The sequence below is a fragment of the Camellia sinensis genome, unplaced genomic scaffold, assembly GCF_055761805.1.
Source record: "Camellia sinensis isolate YWXY unplaced genomic scaffold, ASM5576180v1 Unanchor11, whole genome shotgun sequence".
Classification (NCBI taxonomy): Eukaryota; Viridiplantae; Streptophyta; class Magnoliopsida; order Ericales; family Theaceae; genus Camellia; species Camellia sinensis.
The window spans coordinates 7,914,147-7,921,076 of record NW_028128989.1 but is presented as its reverse complement, the minus strand read 5'-3'; positions in this window follow the sequence as shown (position 1 = coordinate 7,921,076).

Genomic DNA, 6,930 nt, shown 5'->3' with positions numbered 1-6,930 from the left:
ACAAACAACGGTTATGTTATAATATGTCTTTATGTGGATGATATGCTCATCATAGGTAATAATAATGACATGATTAAAACTATTAAAAAAATATTGAATAAACATTTTGACATGAAGGACATGGGGATAGCTGATGTAATATTTGGTATGAAAATTACCAAAAAGTCAGAAGGTTATGCTTTGTCACAATTTCATTACATTGAGAAAATACTTGACAAATTCTGCAAAAATGATGATCATCTTGCTAGAACACCTATGGATATTAATTTGTTTCTTTCTAAGAATGTACATGAAAGTATTTCTCAATTAGAGTGTGCCCAAATTATTGGAAGCTTAATGTACTTGATGAACCGCACTCGCCCAGATGTAGCTTATGCAATAAGTAAATTAAGTAGATACACAAGTAATCCAGAAGTAGAACACTGGAAAGCAATTATAAGGGTTCTAGGCTATCTCCGATTTACTCATAACATTGGGCTAAATTATACTAGATATCCAACAGTAGTTGAAGGGTATTGTGATGCAAATTGGATATCGGATACTATAGACTCAAAGTCCACTAGTGGGTATGTCTCTACTCTTGGTGGGGCGGCTGTATCTTGGAAATCTTCCAAACAGACTTGCATTGCTAGGTCTACTATGGAATCAGAATTCATAACTTTAGATAAAGCTGGGAAATAAACATAATGACTTCGCCACTTCCTTAAAGATATTCCAATGTGGCCAAAATCGGTGCCTGCTATATGCATATATTGTGATAGTCATTCACCAATAGGTAGAGCACAAAGTCATATGTATAATGGTAAGTCACGACACATTCGTCATCAACATAACACCATGAGACAACTACTCTGTAATAGAATTATTTCCATTGAATATGTGAAGTATAAAGACAATATAGCGGATCCACTAACCAAAGGGTTAGCAAGAGAGTTAGTTGAAAATTCATCGAGGAGAATGGGACTTAAGCCTCTTAAATAAGAGTTACCACAACGGCAACCCAACCAAGTTGTGTATGACTCATAAGGATCACTGGGGAGTCAAACTCCTACCCATTTCTATGATGAAATAGTGATGTCTACAGCGTTTTAGGTTAAGTAATACTTTTAATGATTCTTATATCTACGTGTACTTAGTGGAGTATGGCAAGATACTCTTCATAAGAATCACCTATATGAGTGTGAACTGGGCCGGTTTTATAAGATTTGTGAAGGGCTATAATTCTCTAGAGCACTCATGAAAGACCAGGTTGTTTAGGGCCAAAATGAACACACTAGTGAGAACTAAACTGTGTCTGGTAATATACTTTGTGAGTTCTATTATCTTGGTTTACACAAATGGCTGAACAGTTCAAGACATCATTTTCACTGGTTAGCTGGTAAATCCGATAGTGTCTCACAAGGGAAGGTTCAAAGCCAAAAGCTACCTATCCTTTGTAAAATATTCCCAACTTTTGTACTGTCTGTAATTAGATCATGTTGTTGCATTTTCTCTCTGTCAAATTCCATTCATGTAGGGGATTATTGGAAAATTTGGATTTTATAGGCTTATTTTGGGCCAATTTTGAGCCCAATTTTGAGTGAGACCCAAACATCTTTTGGGGTGCATCTGAAGAGGCGATATGTTCCTTGCAGTATGGCAAGTCACACAATGAAGACGATTCGTCAAAACCATTTATGAGTGAATGGGAACATGACGTCATTTTCGGGTTCGTAGAATGGACAATTAAAGAAGTAAATATAGGTTTCCTTGAAATGGGTTGTCCCACATTGAAACTCAAAGAGAACTTATGTGTGTATATAAGTTTTAGGTGACAACACTTGGGTTGGACCCCCAGGGGCACCCCAAGTTTGTAGAAGAGAAGAGTTATGGACAAATTGAACATTGGCTCAAACTAACACACTCACGTACGTGCCGCTACCGCCGTCTGTCCAACCGGCCAAGCCGTACTGGGCGCAAGTGTGGGTTGTGGGTTGGGTCGGTTCTAACATTAATTTTTTAGACAAAATTTATTTGAATTTTTTCAAATTCTTGCATAAATTATTTGAATTCAAATTCCAATTTCAACACACTACTAATAGAGAGATCTCAAATATGGTTTCTTCTTCAAACATTCTTTGGCCCATTCCATTAATGTCAATAATCATTATAATACTCCTCTCCTTGAATTTGTTCTTTTCAAAAGTAACGTTATATAAACAAAATTTGTATATAAGAATTTCATTCAGTACGATATGTCACATTTATATCTATACTCATTTGTACGTTAAAATGTCTATCATGGTTCGTAATTATAAGAATACTATTATCACATTATTCTGGTATTAAATTCTATTTGTATATCATTTTTTCAGCTATAACATGTATTTTCTCAATACATTGTTCCATGTTTCTTTTCTTTAATGTAGTAACAAAAAAATAAAATATAAAATATAAAAAAATTTAATTTTGTTTCCAACAATAAGAATCTCACTCTCTTAACAATTTAGGATTATAGAGTAACATTAAAAATCCGTAAAACATCCACGCTAGATTTAGCCCTGTGATAAACGCGGGTCTCATTATCCTTTAATAATAGTGATAGAGAGCTCTAGTAGAGCAGCTTTACTGAGCTGGCAGTGCCAAAAAAAAAAAAAAAAGGAAAAAAGACAAAACATAGTAATAAAGAAGACAAATTAGAACTCTTTTAGAACCTTTCTTTTAGTGCTTTAAAACAATTTTCATCCTTTAACTAGATTAATAACTAATATGCAATAGTTTAGTTGGTCTGTCAATATGGTCATTCCCTTCTGACCTACTTTTTATGGGCACTTTTCTCCCTTTTCGGCCCGGAAGAGGAGGAGGAGGAGGAGGAGGAGATAGGGGATTGAGGTTTTGATCTTGGGCCTAACCTTTGGACCTATTCCAGTCAACCCAACTTTATGATTTTTACTCTCTTATAGTTGCAATACCGTAACAAATTTGTTGAGGTGGTTCATTGGCTATTTAATAATTTATCATTTTTTTTTTTTGGATAAATTTAGCTCCACTTTTGACTCTTTTTTTTTATAGATACTATTCATTGAAATAATAGATAATAAAAGATTTTTTTAAATAAAATAGAGTTAGAATAGAAGTTTGTAATAGAAGTCTAATGGATAGTGTATTTAAAGAAATAGCTATATAAAATAAAAAAATAAATTTTAAATTATAATTTAACAAAAAAATTGTTGAGTCTTATTTTTTTTAATAAAAATGCCGATTATCCAACCAATTTTATGCGTAATCAAAGGCAGACCCAAGGCCCTTATATAGCTTACAATCTTCTTGACATAGTCCAAGAATTAACCTTTTTTTTTTTACTTATTGGCCGAAGGTTGCCATCACTACAGGAAATTCCACTTTTGGCGACCAAAATATTGGTCGCCAAAAGCTCCATTTTTGGTCGCCGAAACAAATTAGCGACTAATATTTTTTGTCGCCAAAGTCGTCGCCTATAGCCTGTCGGCGATAGTATTGGCAACTAAATTATTTTTGGTCGCTGAAAGTGAAGGTTTTGGCTACTAAACTCTGGTTAGTCGGCAAAGGTTATCTTTTGGCAACTAAAAAATTAGTCGCCAAAAGTGAACATTCGGCTACCAAACTCTGAGTAGTCGGGAAAGGGTATTTTTTGGCGACTAAATATTTAGTCGCCAAAAGTGTTCAAATAAAATAAATTAAATTTTCAGTGACTAAAACTTTTTGTCGGGAATAAGTTTTAGTCACAACATTACTACATTTAGGGACTAAAGAATTTAGTCGCCAAAAATATTATTTTTCATTTTATTAAACTTTTGGCTACTAACCATTTGGTAGCCGAAAGTCTTCATTTATTTTTAGCTACTAATTTTTTAATCACCAAAAATCTTTGGATTCTTTATGGCTACCAAATATTTAGTCACTAAAAATATTGATTTCCTTTTTGGCTACCAATTGGTTAGTCACTAACAAATTCACTTTTTTTTTTTTTTCGCTACTAAACATTTAATTGCCAAAAACTTTATTTAGTGTTTTTTTTTATTATAATTAATTTCTTCACAACCTGTATTTATTTCGTGCAACCTGCACCCTATATTTAAACAATAATTATACATATATCTATTTCTATTTCGTTTCAACAATACAAAAATTTGATCAATTAACATCAAATTCTATACAAATCAAATACAATCCATCCGAAAATATTAATTCCATACAAACACAAAATCATACAAAAAAGATGTCCTCAGTACAAAAAATTATACATCAAATGTCATTTACAGAATATTTTGAAGGTGTAAACATGATGGAAAAATTAAATTTATTACATAATGATGGCTACATAAATTTATTACATAATCGAAGGTGTAAATTTATTACACTGGCATGCTCAAGAGACAAGCCGAAATTGCATTGGCAAAATGGTTGGTCAGCCATTATCATCTCATACTCAAAATCTTGTGTGCGATAAAAAGGGCTGTATCTCACTGCTATTACATTTCAGTTACACATTTTCCTAAAGAAAAAGAACAAAACACACAAGCTATGGAATTTGAGGCACCTCATGCTGGTTAAAAAATTCCACATAATGGGGAAGAACAAGGCTCTATAGAATGTCTTCGGTTGAGTGTTATTTGCAACCAAGCCTCCATCTTAATCACCAATATGCCTCCAAGTAACCAAACAACGTCTAATAAAACTAGAAGACCACAGGAAAAATTCTTACGTTAGGGAATGCACTAAGAACTATGTTAATAATGAGTATCGTATCCTTACAGCCAGCAAGTATAGGTAACAGACCATCACATACAGCCATGCTAAATGTTAAATTTGTTTAAAGAATCATGGTCTAACAAAAAGTGCACTTATTTAGGTTATCCCAAACAACCCCTAAATTTCCAATTACAGGCTCCAACAAATGATAAGAAATTTTCCTAATTGGAAGAAACCACTCAAAAATAAATAAATAAATTGCAAAGATCTAATAAGTAAAGAAACAAAAAGATAAAAAGGTCCATATTCATTCCAACTTCTGGTGTTCAAAACTGCAGCAGAAAGAAAAATATTTAAGGGCAATAAAAGTAAGAGAACAATATGGAGGGAAGGTTGCTTAGATAATGTGGTTTGCACTGGTATAAAAAAAATTATTGAAGAAAGTTATTTATGGAAACAATAAAATAAGTAGTTCATGATACAGCAAAAATACTTCACATCCCAAAATTCAGAGTACATAATTATAAATCAATTGCATTTCCATATAGCATTGACTGAAGGCAAGAATTGAATAAGCCATTTCTTTTTTAAACCATTGAGATAGTTCAACTCTTGCAATTAATAGTTCTAAATTTAACACTTCCAAGTTGCAACCACTCAGATAAAGGCTAAAAGCAGCAGCACCAACCGAAAACCTATTTTAGAATTAACTACAGAGGGAATAGAATGGTGATTCCATAGGCTTTCCTATAGAATGACAATTCTTTAAAATTAGTAAACCATGATTCCATTTGTAATGCATTTGTCATAATTTTTTTAAGTCTAACCAAACATAAGAAAGAATATTTTGATGGAATAATCATTTCATTCCAATGAACCAAACACTATCTAAGTCTCTAATAGATTATCTGCAAATTATGAATTAAATTCACATAATCCATTGTTTTTGCAATTTGTTTACAACCCAATCTCCTCATCAACACATTGAATAAATTTGATAAATTCAATCCATAACTCACAGTCAGCCATTCATTTTAGCTGGGCAAATTCATAATGAATGAGTGCATTGAATCCAAAAAATCAAAATTTCATAAATCAGAGCATTAATAGAAAACACAAACAGATAAAAATGAAGCAAAATGGAAAAGAGTGAGAGCTAAAGGAGTGTTCTCACACAAAAGCCGGTTTTGACCATGAAAAACTCCATTGAACCTCCAATCATCGACGACACGACTGATATCTTCAGGTACCAATCCCAAAACTTCATTTCTCTATTTCACTTCTTTTTCCACTGAAAATTTGTACAAAAATGAGCAATTAGGGCAAGTTGCTTTCAGCAATTTACAATCAAATGGCCATACTCAAACGCATACACACAGATGATCAGAGAAAGAACTGAAGAGATGTGAAGCAGAAGAAAAACACAAACCTGAGAAGAAATTAATGGATTAGAAAGCATACCTTCTGACTATTTGAAGAACCCATGTGTGTGCGTGTATGTGAAGCTGTATGGGTTTGTAGAGATCACACAAACTGGAAATATAGAGATCACACAACCACTCAACCCTCAAAAGTTTGTATCAAACACAATTCACAGCCCTAATATAAGAGCTCACCATCCCTCAACCCACACATCCCTACACTGTGTACCAGCTTTGAAAAACCTGCATTAACAAAAGTTAGCAAAAAAAAAAAAATAATAAATAAATAAAAAGGAGACTAGCACCTATTGATGTACTCACTTCACTTAACCCACTTTCCTTAAAAGGAGACCAGCATACACCTCCAAGGCCCTGCACACTCACCAGAACATTAGAGATAATGCATCACAGTTACAGCAAATACAAGCCACTCTTAAGACCATATCATCCACACCAATTACCTACTGTCAGATTTCAAGAGACAAAACAAAAACAAAACATGTGTCAGGATCCATATGTGTAAAGCAAAATATTTTCTTGAAGAGACAACAAAATATATCATAAAAATGTAATGCATAAAAAACATATGTCCATATAGAAAATACAACACAAAAACTACATATCATAATCCATATCATCATGATGTCAAGTTCTTCATCTTCTTCGTCAACTCTACTATCTCTCATTGTTTTATTCGGAATAACCTCAGCTTCAATATCATCTCCTATGAAATCAAATAATTTCGTCAATGTTGATCCGGACAACTGAGTTAATGTTTTCTTGTTGGAATGCATCATGA